General features: G+C 43.1%; 1 protein-coding gene across 3 annotated transcripts in view; it reads right to left on the reverse strand.

Moving 5' to 3' along the window:
- The window catches only part of ASTN2 (astrotactin 2), an 882,297-nt gene that overhangs the window by 506,829 nt on the left and 356,656 nt on the right, over window positions 1-18,812 (reverse strand). The window lies entirely within an intron of this gene.

An 18,812-nucleotide genomic window follows, 5' to 3' on the forward strand; every position in this document is an offset into this window, starting at 1 on the left:
AGTCATCCACCCAACAGACCAGAACTAGGAGTATGAAAGAGGGCATCTTTAGTATTTTCTTCATCCAATCCTGTTGCTGCTGCTACTATTATTACTACTGATATTATTACCACTACCACCAGTATTAATACCAGCTACTTCAGAAGGTTTGGGAGGAATAAAGGATAGAATATATACAAACTTGTAATATTGAGTCCAACACATAGCAGGTAACCAAAATGTGCCCATTCTTTCTTTGTCCGTGGCAACAAAGGACTATGCTTTCCCTGCTTGGAACAGAAAGAGCCACTGGATGACGGGCCGGCAGCAGTTGACCAGATGTAGCCATTCTTCCCTCCCTTCCTAGTCCACTTCCCTTGACTTCACGGAAGTTGTTCCCATATCCCGGACACCCTCCTCACCATACCTATCCTCCTAGGTCCAGCCAAAGGCACGCCCTTCTTTCCCTTGTCCTCTCACGTGCAAGTGACATGTCCTTCTTCTGCCCCGAATGCCCTGGCCTCTGTACCTCTCTCCTTACATCACCTTACATCAGTGTCGCCGCTAATGCCATGTGGGTTCGGCACGCACTTACTTAGTACCTCCCCATCCATGTGACCAGGGTTGGAGCATGCTGATATTTTATCCACTGCAGGACAGAGTGTGCTTTCTTTCTTTTTTTTTTTTTTTTAATTTTTTTAACGTTTATTTATTTTTGAGACAGAGACAGAGCATTAAGGGGGGAGAGGCAGAGAGAGAAGGAGACACAGAATCGGAAGCAGGCTCTGAGCCATCAGCCCAGAGCCTGACACGGGGCTCGAACTCACGGACCGCAAGATCGTGACCTGAGCTGAAGTCGGACGCTTAACCGACTGCGCCACCCAGGCGCCCCCAGAGTGCGCTTTCTGAGAGACCACCCATGTCTAACATATTTTCAAATTACTGTTTCTCAGCCCAGTGTTGGGCACTTAGTGGGTGATCAGAAAACATTCTGAGTGGATGGATGGGTGAAGTGAGAAATGGTGCTTTCTATTTGAAGAACATTACCCTACATGTTACCAAATGGAAAGAAAAGAAAGAAACCATACAGTTCTACAAACCCACTCTCCAATGGTACTTCAAATTTCACTAGAGACTCACTAATCAGCCTTAGCGGCGGGCAATTTTTGTTTAGCATGTAAGGTGCTGTGCGACACCTTTACAACCAATATCTCACTTGATCCTCAAGCAAGAAATATTGGGAGATTTTGGAATCAGACAGATCTTCTTCAGCAGCTGTGTGAGTATGGGCAAATTTATTATCACCCTTGTTGGGACTCAGTTTCCTTATTAGAAAAAAAAAGAGGAAAATAATAGTTACTGCCTCTAGGATTATTGTCAGGAATAAGTAAGGTAATGGATATCAAATATTTTTTAGAGTGGTTGGCATTCAATTGTACTACTGTATAGGCACATATGTTTTATGGAATTCTCATCATTCCCACGGCACAAATGAAGACTCTGAAAAGCAGTAAGGGCATTTCTTGCCTGAGTTACATACAACTATTTAATGACCAACCCGGGACTGAGTCCAGATGTCCAGAGTCTGGGTGTTGGGCTTCATTTACTGTCACTTTGCTTCTCAGCAGGCTGGTTATTGCACTGAAGTCTGAATGTATTTATCCATACATTCAACAAATGTTTATTGAGTGCCATACGTACCTCGGCCCTGGTTGTAAGAACTGGACATTTAGCAGGGAGAAAAAAAGATAGCACTTGGCTGTAGAGAGTGCACTCAACGTTGAGTAGATGAGCATTGAACAGGTAAATGCACCAACACTTACATGACTACAAATAAAAAGAAGAGAGGTGGATTAAGAAACAGGCTGCTGTGAGTACCTAAATATGTGTGTGTGTGTGTGTGTGTGTGTGTGTGTGTGTGTGTGTGTGTGTGTGTTTTGGGGTGGAAGAGGGAGGGTGGTGATATCAGTGAAATAATGTTCCTTGCAAAGAAAATAAGACATGTGAAGTTTCTGAGATAGAAAATCGGTTAGGTTCCGTTTCAGTCTGAACTCACATTAGCAAACGAGGCTAGCTAACCCCGGGGATTCGTGGGACACCGGGCACGTGTTTATGTGGTTTCCTCTCAAACTTAATTGTGCTTTCCGGAGTGCTAAATATTTGAAAGAGCACAGCAAAATACCCAAACCATGATTTGGTGAATCCAAACCAGACCCCACAATGCAGCCTCACAGTTTACAGGAATGGGCATTAGCAGAGGCCACATAAAAGACCAAATGTAAAGGGGTGCCTGGGTGGCACAGTCAGTTGGGCATCCGACTTCAGCTCAGGGCATGATCTCACGGTTCGTGAGTTCGAGCCCCACGTCAGGCTCTGTGCTGACAGCTCGGAGCCTGGAGCCTGCTTCGGATTCTGTGTCTCCCTCTCTCTCTGCCCCTCCCCCACTCACACTCAGTCTCTCTCTCTCTCTCTCTCTCTCTCTCTCTCTCTCTCTCAAAAATAAAGATTAAAAAAAAAGACCAAATGTCGAACTAAAATCATTTCACTTTTGCAAAGGACTAGACAATTTTCTACATTTCTGTTGTTAAGTTCATTTAGATGATGCAGCCCTTCTGTCTCTTTACAGACAGCGTGTCTGGTACAGTGTTTAAGGGCAGGCATAGGGAGCCGGGCGATCAAGTATTCACACTGTGGCCCTGCCGGCAACTAACCAAGTCAAACTGGTCCAGTTAAATGGGCCTTGGTTCCTCAGCTATAAAATGGTGGATAATAATCTCATAGGAATGTGGAAGATAATATATGTAAATTAAATTTCTGTTGTTTCAAATTACTCAGCTTTAATGTAAATGAGGTAATACACGTAAAGTACTTAAAATAGTACCTGGTATGTAATAAATGCTTAATAAGTGTTAGCTACTCTTACACTATTTCTACCTAAATATATTTGATGATCCCATTGTGAAATACAAGAGAATGCAGCCTCGTTCAAATACAGTTTGGCAAAAACAAACACAATAACCCAGGCTCCTGCTTAAATAACATATTAGCTCTGGATATAACAGTGTAAACAAAAGCTCTTTCTGTGACTCATTTCTATTTTCTTAATTGCCTGCTCTTGCTCTGGACCTCAGCCAGGAGTCAGTCTTTAGCCGTGCCATGGATATACACATATCAAATTGTGCGTGTGCATAAACAAGAACACACAGGTCCTGGTGCTTCTGAGGGCTGCAAAGAAATGGCATTAAAAGTGAGTGATTTGAAACAACTGAAATTTAATTAAAAACAAAATTAAAAGTTGTTCCAAGCCCAGTGCTCCAGCCAGCAAGACTCAGAGGAAATTAGTAAGTGGTACTAATAGTCGGATCCAATTCACAAACCTCTATGAAGAGATAGTCAGAGGGAAAAAAGATGCATACTCTTTAGATGAAACAATTAAAGATCACTTCTGAGAAATAATCATGAACAGTATCCCAGGGCAAAAAGGAATATTATTAGCTGGTGTGTTCCTTTTTGACTTTCTCATTTCCATTACAGGAAAGTGCCCTGAAATTCCCCAAGTAGCATCTTCTATGGCAACAGACAAGGATACTGACTTTGAAAACCAGACTAATATGAGTGGGCGGTGGGGCAGATTCCTTTTAAAGAGTAATTGTCACCCGCTGCCTGACATTCCTCTTTACCAATTCATCCACCTTTTAAATTTTCAAGAACTCTGGTTGCTTAGTAAAATTCCAATCCCCTTCAAATTACAGATCTCAAACCACGAGCTAACAAGTGTTGGCTGGAAATTGGGGACTGGGTTCCAAGATGATTAAATGAGCTGGTTTCTGGGGTGCCATTATGGATGGTGTCAGAGTGGGCAGTGAGGCTGTGCTGGTGGCAGAGCAGAGAAGTAAGTCCAAGAGAGACGTGGATCTGTCCCTGCTTTTCAGCGCAGCACGGAGACAGACAGACAGAAAGAAGCAAAAACCAAGTCAGGAACCACGAAGATACAGGAAATGAGCTGAAGGCAATAAAAGAGGTGGGGCGTGAGAAGTCAGGGAGAGAAGTAACCGGAGAGGGGAAGCTGAAACTTTCTGCGAGTGTGAACTGCCTGGAAGGAGGGTGGCCCCGCTGAATTTAAACACCCAAAGTCGGGGCACATAGAAAATGCCCCTGAACAAAACAACACTCATCAGAGCCCTACTTTGCTGAACATCTTGTTGCCAGTGGAAAAGCAACAAGAATGCCTATCCACAGAAGATCTGGTTCCTGCTCTCCTCTGCAACCCTACCCCACCCAGGCCCCCCAAAACCGTGCAGATCTCTTTCCAGATTTTCCACTACTCTAGTGGTTTGAATGTGCTCTGCCTGGAACACGCTTCCCTCCCTCACACCTTTCCTGTGTCGAATGAAATGCCACCTCCTCTGACCATTATATCTGAGCTTGGCATCCCAGTGTTCCTCTTTGTTTTAATTGTTTTACACCATTTCAATTCTTTTCACAGCGGCCTTCACTTATTTCCCTGCCACAACATATTTTGCTATTTTGCTGATTTTCTTCGGGGCCTGTCTCTTGCTGAGAATGAAAGCATTATGAAGGCAGAGGCATTCATAATGTCTTTTTTCAGGATAGCGTCTCTACTGCTCCAGGACAATAGGGACACGTGAAATAAATATTCATTCAATGTGTAACTTCTGTAATGATTAAATAGGCCACTGCAGGTTAAACACCCAGTACACTGGCTGCCACATCAGAGGCACGTGATGACTTTACTGAGATTTTTATAATCATCTAATACTATATTGACTTAGATTGTAACAGTGAGTTTGATCCTGGGAGGACAGAAGGATGGAGACTTGAGAAGGCAATCGGAGGGCCCCAAATACCAAGTTTCTGTCCTCACATGTGTCTAGAACCTCCAATTTGCAGGAAGAATGTGCTTGTTATATACATGGATCTTACTGCGGGCCTTAGGATGGGAAGAGAGTGGTGCTGGAGGCTGATAGAGCAGGTCCATCAGGGAAAGGGGAAAATCTGAGACCAATTATCTTTGGCACAAACCAGTTTCGTCCTATCCTAACAAACTCTTTGAGGAGGATCATGGATCTGTCCAAGATCAACCTATCCTTGATGCTCAACTCCACCCCTACTTTCACCAAGATCCACCTCGGGGAGAAGTGTCTTCTCCATCTTCTGTTCTGTTTTTGATGTAGCTTTGCAAACAGTGCAACTTATGCTTCCTGGCTCAAGACTGGTGTTCAAGAGTCCATCCCACTGTCAGATCATGTGACCAAATTTTATGTCTTGAGTGGGGAATAGATCTAAACATAATAGACTCCACTCTATGTTAGATACGGTTTCAAAATTTGGAGTCTATAAAAGTGGAAGAGTCCCTACCTGAAAGTAGCACATGACGCAGCGGGGAGATAACCAGACAGACAGGTATCACAGAGCATCACCAGTGTTATGATGAAGAGGAACCAGGAACCTTTGGACACACAGAGCACGGACCCTGATTCCTCTGCAAGGTCAGAATGGCCACATCTGAGCTGAATGTCGACACACCAGAAGGCAAAGCTAGGTGAAGTGGAGGCAAAGGAGAATTTTGGCAAAAAGGAAAGGATGTTTGTAAAGCAACAAAAAAAGAACCTTTGGGGCCTTCGAGAAACAGCCTGGTTGGAGATTGGCTGGAGTGCAAATGAGATGGGAAATGGGCAAAGATAGGCTGAAAGTAGTTCCCGGCACTCGCAATTTAGAAAATTGCTACGCCAGCTACTTTGCAACATGCCCACAATGTGCCCTCACCTCTGTGCCATGTTCTCCCTCTTGAGGTGGCAGAAGCTGCCATGTTTAATTGATTCCATATTTCAAATGTGACACCAGTTCCAATCACTGGGCCCCTGGGCCTCCCTCCAGGCCTCTGCTTCCATGGCCGGTCCCACGCCCAGCACATTAATACAGCATCTGAGTCTTTGTAGGAGATGCCCCCCCCCCCAAATCTTCGTGCTCACAGATCACACCAGCACCTGTATGGGGGCCTGGAATGATAGCTCTCCAGCCTCTGCCCTGGCCTCAATACCGTGATAAGACATCACTTGAACTATTACTCACACTGTCAAACCTGTAGGAGAACAGCCTTCAGAGATCTGGCGAGTTAATTTTGCTCGCAGAACACAGTGACATCTCTTACTAGTAATTTTCATCCAGGCAGGATCTGTACAGGTCCCAATAATATGTGTTCTTCAAAGTTGCTTGCATTTTTCCCCCCTTTTTTTTCCTACAACCATAGACAAGATGTGGGTATCTGGTTCCTGATCTTCACACAGGAACGCTGGCACAGGAGCACAACGGTAATATTAGCTAGCCCTTAGCGTGTTTACCACTAACCAGTCACGTAATCTTCGCAAAGCACAGTCTGATTCCTGGCACACTGGCATCCCCGTGTTTCAGAAGACCGAGCTGTGCCACGGGAGAGGTGGAGTGAGGATTTGAACCCATGTACTCCGCCACTGGCAACCGTGGTCTTAACCACCACACGTCACAGCTTGGCAGAAGACACTCTTATTTTGATGTCTGGGGTCGCCAGCCTCTCAGGGACGCCAGGAGGCAGATGCAGAGCGGCCTGTGACTCCCTCCCCTCCTCAGCCCCTCCTTGCAGTGAGTTACTAAATGCCCTTGGCTCCAGCTCTACAGGAACTCCCTTCTCTCTCTCTCATTTCTAATGCCCCAGTTCAGACATCACCATACAGACTAAATGTAACAGCCCCTAACGGGTTCCTTTCCTTTGGCCTCAGCCACTCAGACTCACCCTCTACACTGTGGTCAGTCAATCCACAATCTCCACCGTGTACTGGAGATTTCACAGGAAAAAAACAGCGACACTGTCTGCCCTCAAGGGGCTGAAGGCAGCATTAGCAAGGGCTATTGTTGACTGAGCATTGACTATGTGCCACATGCTTGCCTTAGTTTCGTATTCAGTCATCTGACTGCCCTCTGAAGTGGTTTACTGCTGCCATCCCCATTTCACAGATAAGCAAACAGAGGCTTAGAAATGAAATAACTAGCTCAACACTACATGGCTACAAAATATCAGAGCCAAGTATTGAACTTAGGGAGTGTGATTCTATATCCCAGACTCTTAACCAAATTAGACACTGAATAAGCAATTGTAAATGTGCTGACTGCACATTTAACAGTGAGACCTAACTTAGACTAGAAGTAAGGGTAGGATGCCAATGGAAAAAAAGTATTACTGAGTGCCTCCTCTTTGCCAAACATTCTACTACTGAATGCTTGACAGATATTATCTCATTTAGTTTCCCTAAGAGGAAGCTATTATCATCATGTCCACTCTACAGATTAGGGAACAGGCCAGAAGGGTTAAGTAACATCTGTAATATCAAATAGCTATTAATTCACAGAGTCAGCATCTCAACCCAGATACATCTAACTCTACAGCCTGATCTCTTAATTACCATCTTGCATTGCCTTTTGTAAGAGCAACTGGGATGTCTACGCTCCCTTGTTTAAATCCTCCATGACCTCCAATCACCTCCTTGAGGGAAGTCCAACAAAAAGACCCTGCTCTCCCATTTGTTCCTCCCATTATTCTTCATCATGCCCCTTGGAGCCTGGGATGCTCTGGATGCCATCTGTTCCTGCCACACCTTTTCCTAGGGTGTCCTCCTTGTCTGGGACATTGTCCTTCTTGTCCTCACTCCATCCTGGATCTCCGACACAGCAAACATTCTCACTCCCAATCCTGCCCACCCAGCTCCTCCCAATGGGACAAATCCTCTCACTCCCTAAGGCTTTACCCAGCTCTGGCCAGTGGAAAATACTCCAAGTTTCCCTGGCAACCTCGCTCACTCTTGTCTACACGCCCTGCATGGTTCTGATTATGATTTGCCTTTTGTAGTCTTTTGCTTTATAGCTATCCTGTCACTTTAAATAACAGGCGTGAGCCCTTTGAAGATATGATTTGCATTTACTGAGCACCTGTTATGGGATATTTTCATATCCCTCTTGATTTCATCACCTTCACCTTACAAAATAGAGGCTAAGAGCTTTACTTTTATAGACGGTGGAATTGCTGGCTCAGAGAAGTGAGGTGACTCATCTAAGACCCATAGTTAGTAAGTAGAGAGATACAGCACTGAACCTGTGGTTTTCTGATTCTATATCTCACGTGCTTTCCTGTCTCACCCTCCTTTAGCACTGACTGTGTCTGAGTTTGTCCTAGAGTGTGAGTTTTACCCTGTACAGGCATTCAGCAAGGGCCAGCTGAAAGTCTTAATGTGTGGATTCACCAATAGAGCCCAAATGGGAATTAGAGTTAAAGCAGAAGAGGGAATGCACAGAAAGTTCAGGAGTGGTTCAGGCTCTGGGGATTATTCAAGCTGCAGGTAAGATGCCCGAGCCTTTAGCAAAGGTTCAGAAAGTTTCCCACAGCTGCCCCCAAACCAGGACGGTGCAGCTGCAGATATATTTGGCTTAGATAATCCAGAGGGGTAGCTGGGGAGGAAAGTCAAACAGCAAGGCTCTGCTGGGCACTAGGGACCGGAGGGAGAAAGTGCAGAGAGGCAGGAGGGATGTGCAGGATTTAATTATTCTTCCCATCTCATCATCTCCCCTCTGAATATGATGCATTCTCTCCCTCCCATACTGTTGTTGGCATCCGAGATGTTCAAGGTCCCCTGGCAGCTGAAGCTTCGAACTGGAGATGGGAGGCATCTTTCCCACCATGGCCCAGATCCCCACCACTTCTTTTTTCTTTCCAGCAGCCTTGGGAGCCCACAGTCCCTGCCCAAGCTTGGCTGTGATCCTTCTAAGCTTTCTTCAAATGGCAACTTGTGGGCTGTGAAAGGTTTGCTCAGCTGCCTTTGCTTCGAAGATCCTTGCTCAAGGGGGCTGGCTGGCCACAGAAAGGTCTGGCCAGATAAGACTCAGAAGAGATGTGGATGCTAATGGGATGGATGCATAAAGACTCCAGAGGCCAGGTACCCAATGGGATGAATAAAGGGCAACTTTGCAGTCAAATGCTCTACTCCTGAGTTATATCCCCTCTAAAGGGGAATATTTCTCATTCTACTTTTAGAAAGTTATGGCAGGGAGGAATTTTAAGTACCATCTTGTTCCCTTCCCAGATTGTACCAGGAAGAAACAGGCCTGGAGAAGTCGTGGTAGAGCCACAGCCCAAATGCAGTCATCTAATTTTATGTCTACCATGTTCTACAGCCACAAATAATTTTGCTCACCCCCTTCCTGCCTCTATGGCATTGAGGTGCTCACATAAACTTCATGGGCTTTAATTTCCCTTAAATTTAAAGTGAGGATAATGTCTGGATCTACTGCATGAGACATTAGAATGAAAGCAGGTAACCCTTTTCAAGGCACTTAGCAGTGTTCTGTAAACATTGCCAATTATTAATGTTGGTATTAGCTCATCATTGGAATACTTGACCAGCAGGGTCTACATGTATGCACTGACAAGTGCCCATGCCCCTCTAGGAAGCATGGCATCACCCATCACCCACCTTCATGTAAACATCAATGGCTCTGAGATCCAGCTCAGGCAGCACCCCTCAAGATATCCTCCTCTTAGTACCATTCCCCATCTCCAGCTTGGGGTACTTAGCTGCCCTTCTTTTCTATCTCCACAGCATCCAGCACAACTCTCTCTCTAGGAGAGGTCAGAGAGTGTGTCTTATTCATGTCTCCACCCCTGACATCTACACATGCCATGGAGAAGAGGATGTGCGATATTTGTTAACCAAAGGAAGGAAAGGAAGGCAGAAGAGGGGGGAGAAAACAGGCATTATGTATGAATAAGAAAGTGGTGTTGAAAATGAATTTTTAACTATTTCTTCCTTCTGGCCAAGCTAAGCCTCCCCAAAATTATACCTTCTACTGATGTGGCCATACCCACTAGGCTCTTTCCAACTCCTTTACTGTCCTCATAAGTAATAAAGTTATGAACAAACAGAAATGGGAAAGCACCACATTCTCATAATCAGACCTATTCTCATAGTTGGCCAAGAGATCCCACATATATCAGCCCACTGACACTCATTTGGGGTAGGGAGTATTAACACTGCTTTTGGGGGTGGCTGGGTGGCTCAGTCAGTTAACATCCAACTGCTGGTATCAGCTCAGGTCATGATCTCATGGTTTGTGAATTTGAGCCCCCACACTGGGCTCCCCACTGACAATGCAGAGCCTGCTTGGAATTCCGTCTCTCTCTCTCTCTCTCTCTCTCTCTCTCTCTCTCTCTCTCTCCCCTTCCCCTGCTCAGTCTCTCTGTCTCTCTCAAAATAAATAAATACATTCTAAAAACTATTTTAAAAAAAACCAAAACATTGCTTTTGGATGAGGAAACAGAGGCTCAGGTCAAAAAAAAAAAAAAAAAAACTGGAAAGCAGAGTAGCTAGGTGTGGAACTCACATCTCCTGGGTCATAGATCAATGCACTTAACCACTGCACCATGTTATCTTCTCTCTCCCAGCACTGTACCACTGCCTCACCCCTACACCACTGTGCAAACACCAAGTCAATAAGGAGGGAACATCGCACTATAATCCCAAGCTCCCTCTCATCAGAGCTCCCGTCCATCACTCTCTCCTCCCTGCTGAAAAGTCAAAGCGGTCTTCTGCTCACAATAGCAGAATGGAATTATTAATGAGAAGAAATTACATTTCCCTACCCCTTTCGACCGTCCTCTGCCCCCCATTCCTAGGAACGTATTTTTGGACTCAATGTGCTATCAAAACACAGAAATTAGTCTCTAATTTTGGATGTCAAACTCAGTTATCCCTTTTGTTAGGAAAGGAAATTAATAACAATTCATCCTGGTCAGGAGCCAAGCTAACATCTTAGCACAGAGTGTCATTAAAAATCCCAACCCAACTGGCTGTTGTGATATCTTTAAAAGCTTCAACATGTTCAGCCGCTTAGAATGGTTTTCCAGAGTTTATTCTCCCTCAAGCCCCTTGTCACTTTTAACCTGGGGATCAGTTACTATTTAAGGAAGAAATAGCTTGAAGCATTTTTTTTTTCCTTCCATGGTTTTGTAGACTTAGGCTTTTCTAATAAAGAGGTTTGAGGGGGAAAAAAGCAGATTCTACTCTAGGGGGTATCCACCGCCCCAAGCAACAGCTCCAGGCCATTGCTGAGCGAGTTGCCCATTAAGTACCAGAAGAGGAAGAAGGGAAAGAAGTTTTCACAGTTTATAATTATATTACCAGTTTCATTACAGATCTCATTTTAATTCTGACTGAAACCTAGCCTTGCCTTCTCCCTGCACTCTCTCATGTATAGTTATTAAATCTGGGTTGGAGTTCAACCTATTCTTCCTGATTTCAGCATATTAATATGGTTTATTGGTATTTCATTGCCACCTCCCCCCTCTCTGCCCCCCCCCGGGTGTTCTGAATCTCAGCTCAATTTATATTTTCCCCTCTTCCTGGGCTTCTGGATAAAGCTGGTTTCATTTTGGTGCTGGGGGGAGAAATGTGATTTTGATTGGAGTTTCTTATCTTTGGGGATGGGAGGAAAAACTGTGGGGAGTGAAGTCAATCACAAGAGAGGCAAACTCAGATTTTGTGCACCGTCATTCCCCCGGATATATCTTCTTAGGTTATCTAGGTTCACCTGCCTGCCCCACCTCCCTTCATTTCACAGACACAATTTATTATATGTCTGCTGAAGCCTCTGTTAGACCTCACAGTAGGGTAGGACATGAATAAGCTGTGGCCTTTGATCTTGAGGAAATTTAAGTCTAGCTAGTGAAATCACTTCATTTTTTGGTTTTCTTTCTTTCTTTCACTCATTCATTCATTCATTCATTCAATGAATGCTGTTTGGTTGCACAAACTCTGATTTAGACACTGTCCTAGGTGCTGAATATAATGAGCAAAACAAGTAAAATCTTTAGCCTCATGGAGCTTACAACTTAGTGGGAGAGACCAACATGAACTAGATAATATATAATTACCAACTTAAATAATTGGAATAAAGGAATAGAGCAGGGGTTGTGGAGAATAATTACTAAGGGACCTAAAAGAGGCAGGGATATGAAAAGAGGAAGTCAATCACTTTAGGGTAAATAAATTTGTCCAGAAGAAACTGGGGAGGTAGGGAAAATGTTTTCCAGGCAGTAGGAACAACTTGTGCAAAGGTCCTGAGGTAGGAGACAGCTAAGGATATTTAAGGAACCCACATAAAGACAGTGGAGTAAGTTGAGGCTGCTGGATGGAGAGGTAGGTAGGGACCTGATCTTGCAGGAGCTTAACAGCCATGTTAAGAAGTTCAGTATTTACAATTATAGTAAGAGGTACGTGAACAGGTTTTATGAGAAAATGCAGTATGCTGAGATTGCTGATTTTAAAATATCAACTCTGTTTGTATTGTTGAAAACAGACTGGAGAGGAGTCAGATTTAACTCAGGAGGCCAGTTCTTAGGACTATGGCAGTTGTTCCAATGACACATTCATAACAATAACAGTGATGGGAGGTAGGCTGTGGGGTTATTAAAAAGGCAGAAATAGGGGCGCCTGGGTGGCGCAGTCGGTTAAGCGTCCGACTTCAGCCAGGTCACGATCTCGCGGTCCGTGAGTTCGAGCCCCGCGTCGGGCTCTGGGCTGATGGCTCAGAGCCTGGAGCCTGTTTCCGATTCTGTGTCTCCCTCTCTCTCTGCCCCTCCCCCGTTCATGCTCTGTCTCTCTCTGTCCCAAAAATAAATAAACGTTGAAAAAAAAATTAAAAAAAAAAGGCAGAAATATAGTTCTATCTAGTTTTCAAGGAAGGGGGTTTTGATAAACAGGGTTTTCTGGAGGAAAGAGAAAATTAAGTTAGGCCATGGAGATGGGTAGAGTTGCAGTATATGGAAACTAGGAAGGGCACTTCTGGTGGAGAGAAACACTTAAGCAAATGTACATAGGAAGACACAAGGCAAAGTAGCCTATCTGTCATAACAGCATCAAATGTGTGCAAAGTAGTGAAGGGCAAACAAGGCAGAGACCCTGCTATGGAGAACTTTCATCCCTGAACATGTTCTATGGCACTCAAAGGTCTGTAATTAGCACTGAACATTTTAAAACCAAGCCCCAGATGGTGCCACAGAGCAGAAGGTCCAAGGAACTCCTCTCTTTATACAGGTTTCTTTGCAGTTTGTGACTAAGCAGCCACCTTCAGTTGTGGTGTAATTTTTCCTTCCTTAAGTTGAAAATACTCCTCCCATGTATTCAAATCACTGCAAACTAGCTCTGGAGCTGGTTATAACCTCATTCTTCATTAAAGGCACAAAGCCATATAAGATTAGCTCACTCTCTTGGGTTGAAAGACATGAAGTAGGGGTGGAAGCAAATATAGATTGAGATTCATCATATAAAATTTTTGTTTTCAAAAGCAGCTACACGTGGCATATTAATGAGCTAGGCCATCCTAATGATAAAAATTTCCACTTCAGGTTTTCACAGGCTGGTAAGGAACCCTCAGACCCCAAATTCCTCAGTCATAGAAAACAAAGGGGATTTGAAATATCACCTAGTCTAACCCAAAGGTGAGGCCAACAACTTAACTTTATCTTAACATATAAATATTTTAGCATGAATATTTTGATGTAATGAACATATCAACACAAAAATACTGTGTGTGCATATGTGTGTGTGTGTGTGTGTGTTTAGTCAGGTAAAGTATTCAAGAGACACTCCCTAGCTTTCACTCATTCCTGAGTTTCATTCCATTCCTGGGCTAAGGCAAAGAGTGGGTGCCACCCAAGAATGAGGTTGTGAAGAATAAACAAACATAATTTGAAAGTCCTAAAAAATTAAGTGTTTTAAAAATTTATATTCTGATAAAATGGCTCTGAATCAAAATACCATGTACCCAAGTCAAACCCATTTCTTCCCTTTTCTTCTATGGCTTCATAGAAATGTGGTCATCCATTCTTAGGAAATTTCCTATGATGGGGAACTCCTTACCTTGCAATGACCCCCTTCCAGTATTAAACAAAAGTGATAACAACCACTAACATTTATACGATTTACTGAGCCATTACTAGATCTCTGGTACTGAGCTAAAAGCTTTATGAGCATTATTTCATTTATTCTGCACAATAACTCTACGGGATAAGTACTGCTATTATCCCCACTTTATAGATAATGAAGCTGAAGCTCAGAAAGTGAAGACATTTTCAGATGAAGGATCAATTTTACTTCATCACTGACCACCTCATCACCCATCTAGCTCTAATTTTTCTTCCTGGGGACTCCCAAGTCTGTCCCCTTTTCAAAACCAATAATAATGACCATGGTTATATTTGTCAAAGAGTGGGGCATGGAAGGACCTCAGACCAGGGGTTCAGGTACATTTGGGCTCTCATATGTTGCTTCACTTCTGTGTGTTAATCTGGCTAAATCACTTAACATCTCTGCATTTACATCCATGTATGCAAATGAAGATGCTAAATGCTGCCTCACAGTTCTGCTATGAGACTGGAATGAGTAAATAACTCCATGAAAATGTTTGAACACTGCCATATTTATAACAGACTTACTCAATAATATTGGGTTCACTTTTTGTTTAGATTCTTCAATTCTTCTTATAGAATGATTCCTTCAGTCATTAGGTATCCACAGTGTTTTTCCAATCTCTCAACTGTGAAGCCTCTCCTTTGGACAACTTCCAATATATCACTCACCTTCTCAAAGCACCAGAACAGAGCAGACTATAAGAGAGAACTCTAGGTGTACTGTTATTTGTCTACACTAGAGTGGAGCCATCTCACTCACTTAATCTAAACAACTTACTCCTTTAAAAGTTGCCTCTTTGGGGCACTTGGGTGGCTCAGTCAGGTAAGTATCCGACTTCGGCTCAGGTCATGATCTTGTAGTTCATGAGTTTGAGCCTCACATCAGGCTCTCTGCTGTCAGCATGGAGCCCACTTTGGATCCTCTGTCCCTGGTCTCTCTCTGCCCTTCCCCCACTCTCTTTCTCACTGTCCTCTCAAAAATATATAAACATAAAAAATTAAGAGTTGCCTCTTCTATTAGCTTGCTGTAGTGTCAGAATATTGGGTAAATATACCCTGACTTACACTGGGAGCCTCAAGAGATGCACAAACCAACATCTCAAATAAGATAAGCTTTTTTTTTTTTAACGTTTATTTATTTTTGAGACAGAGAGAGACAGAGCATGAAGGGGGGGAGGGGCAGAGAGAGAAGGAGACACAGAATCGGAAGCAGGCTCCAGGCTCTGAGCCATCAACCCAGAGCCCGACGCGGGGCTCAAACTCACGGACTGCAAGATCGTGACCTGGCTGAAGTCGGACGCCTAACCGACTGCGCCACCCAGGCGCCCCAAGCTTTCAAAACTAACTTGTAACCATTCATCCACAATGCCACCTACATGACAATCTGGATGAAGCCTGGATCCATGTACATTATCAGGTCTGCGTTGTTATAAAACTCATAGTCGCCATTTACATTGCATTCAGTGCTATGGACAATCACTGCAGCTACAGCATGAGGCAGCTCCATTAATATGACATTGACACAGTAAAAGATGGAAGAAACCAAAGCCCTTTATCAGGAGTCCCTGTGGTTCCAAGGAGTTATTACATTATTATATGTTATTATAAAAGTAACATTTACAGAGATATTAATGCAACTCTCAAACTTCTGTTAATTGATCACACAGAGTTCATATTAAGAATATTAGTATATAGGCTCCACCCCTAGAGACTGTGATTCACTAGTTCTAAGACTCATCAGCCCAAATGACCAAAATGCTTATAACTAACAGGCCACAGCTGAAAAAAAAACAGCTAGATTCAAGGAGTTTGGACACAAATCTAATTTATCTCTTCACTGTGTACTTAGCAGGGCAAAAAGCCTCTAGTGGCCTTGAGAAGACCCAGACAAAGAAAGGGGTGATATTTGCCAAGGGTTTGGATGAGGGCTATTGCTCTTGCCAGTTAGGATATGGAAAAGTGCCACGTTGTGCTGGCCTTTACCTATAACGGGCAGTAAGTATCAAGTACAACGATACCATAACACAACTGCAGAATACTTTTCTTTTTGAAGACCTGCCCCATTACTCAACCCCACACCCCATACATCAGCACCACGGACAGCTCAACACATATGGCTGGATGAGTGCTCTCCCTAAGGGCTGACAAGTTGGCAGCTTAAGGTTTATGGGGAAGGTAAGAAAACTGAGAGCTGTCTTAGCCACTTAGCCATGGTCCTTGAGTGACTTTGTCTCAGTGGAGTCCTTCCCACTCGATGGGGGCTGCTTTCATCCTGATAGGCTTTATTGTGTGTGATGTTGTTTATAACTCAGACAGTGGCCTTTTAAGGTAGGGGCATGTATATATGATTGAATTGTACACTTGCATTCTGTTTTCTTTACTGTATGTATGTCATATATCGATGAATTTACAAATATTAATGCCAACTGATAATAAAGGTTCAGGAAAATAGACATCGTCATCACTTACCCTCTTGCCTCCCTACACAACACTCCTGCATCTCCAGAAATCAGAGCTAGAGACCTCACTAGTCGAATTCATATAAATTATACTTGATTAGGCCCTGCCCCACCCCCACAGAAAACCGGATTCCACTCTTTTTCAAGTCCTAGTTTTCTTATCTGTCAAATGGGGATAATAAAGATCACTTTGAAGAGCTGTTGGGGGAATGGGATGTGCAATCCATATAGATTATCCACCCACAGGAGGCACTGGGATCATGCTGGGGAAGGTCTGCTTGCCTAGAACTGGACAGCCATCGACCTGACTGTAAGTATTCACTGCTCTAAGAATTCCTGTTCAACCCCAGAAGTACCATAATAGATTGGTACTGTTTGATTCTATCAGAATCTATTAGAATAGAAGAATCCCATTTATTTAGTTTCTTATGCCTTCTTGTCCTGCCATGTACCAGCTTCTCATGTCTCTTCCTTTATGGATCATTTTAAGAATAAGAGTAGCAAGCTATGGAGATTTTTCGAGCAATCACCATGTTTTAGATATTTTATAGGTATTTTATATACATTATGTCATTCAATCTTTTCAAAATAATCTCCATTTTACAGATGAGAAAAATTGAGACATAGGGAGCTTAACTGATTCTCCTATATTTCATAGCAACTAAACAAGAAAACTGAGATATTAACCTAAACATATTCATTTCAAAGGGTACATTCCTAACCAAGACAATGCAGCCTGTAGGGGAAGGGGGTTCCATTACACCTTGAGACTGAGATCCTTTTGGGCTAGGTCCTCTATCATTGCCTACTATGTTTGTACCATCGCATCCCTAGGATTTGTAAACTCCATTGTCATTGTCAATTAGCCTTGATCTGTAAGCATTTTCTGCCTTAGTTTTCCTTGATTCAGTCTCCCCTTTCTTCTTAGAGATCTAATATAACAGTCCATAGGGTCATGCATAAGTCTGCTTTCATTCAGGTTTCATGCATTCATTCATCACATATTTACTGAGCATCCACCCTGGACCAGGTATTGTGCTAATCATCAGGGATACAAGATCTCTCCCAGAAGACACAACTCCTGCCCCCAAAGAGATTCCAGTCTACAGGCAGAAACAGACAACTCTACAGGAAGTCGTAAAGTTTTAAGTTTATGACAGAGGTCAGAATAAGGACCACTGAGAAAGGGCACCTGTTATCTCACCACATTTTTCTCTGTCCTTCCAGGCCATCACAACACTTTTCGAGTTTTCTTGGGCGATCCCTTGATTTTGCAATTTCACAACTACATGTTCTCTGAAAATCTGATAAATGTGGAATTGTAGGCTTCACAATAATCCAATGAGATAGGTATTATTATCATACCGTTTTATAGATGCAGACTGAGGCTCTGAGAGGTAAGTCATTCACTTGGCTATAGAAATGGCAGATAACAGAACAACTATTTGAATTCATGTTTGTATTATTCTATACCCTCTGCTCTTAGCCTCTGAACTATTTACCATGACCTTGAGAAGGTTACTTAGACTCCTTAGGAGCTCAATGTCTACAAGCATGAAAATAAATATTCAAAACTCGAATGTTGCTAAGGCCTCTCGTTCTAAAGTTAAAGTGTAGGGACTGGTAACACTAAAAGTTAAGATCACATGCCTTAAATGGTGGCCAAAACTTGTCCTATTGGTTTTTCCAAACTCATTGTTTATTACTCTTAGTCTTTCATCTCCACCCAGGTTCTGGCAATTCTTCCCATCCCAATCTCCATGAACCTATACGACCTAGATGCTTCTGTACATTTGCTTCCTTCTGCTTCCCTCTGCTATCCTTTTGTTATCTTACACTCAAAGTTGCACCTGTCATATGTACACATATGATTTGATAGAATTGAATCAAAAATGTTATGTTTAGGACCGGAAGCCAACTGCATGTATATAAAATAAGAAATACTGAACTTCGTTGTAGTTCAGGTGAAAAACAAGTAGAGGCTAGTTTACATGGTGAAGTGGGAGCCATCACAGGATGCATTAATAGAAGTCTGAATGTTTCAGAGAAAGGAGGTAATCATTCCACTTTGGACAAAACATATGGAAGGGATTGGTGCTAGATCTGAACATGAACTTAAAAGGTAAAGATAAAATTGAATTATATTGAGATAAGGCTGACAACTATTGAGTAAGGATCTCAAAAATATTCAATACAGATCCAATTGCAAAAATATTTTTTTTTTAAATAATAGGACTAATATGGTGTTGGAAGTCAGAAGGGTGGTTACCTCTGGGAAGGCATTAACTGGGAATGAACACAAGGAAGCTGGGAATGTATTATGGTTTGATCTGGATGGACTCTTATGTAAAAATTTAAGCTGC

The sequence above is a fragment of the Lynx rufus genome, unplaced genomic scaffold (assembly GCF_022079265.1).
Source record: "Lynx rufus isolate CCGP_SWC_20201006 ecotype Redwood Valley unplaced genomic scaffold, mLynRuf1.p SCAF_10, whole genome shotgun sequence".
Classification (NCBI taxonomy): domain Eukaryota; kingdom Metazoa; phylum Chordata; class Mammalia; order Carnivora; family Felidae; genus Lynx; species Lynx rufus.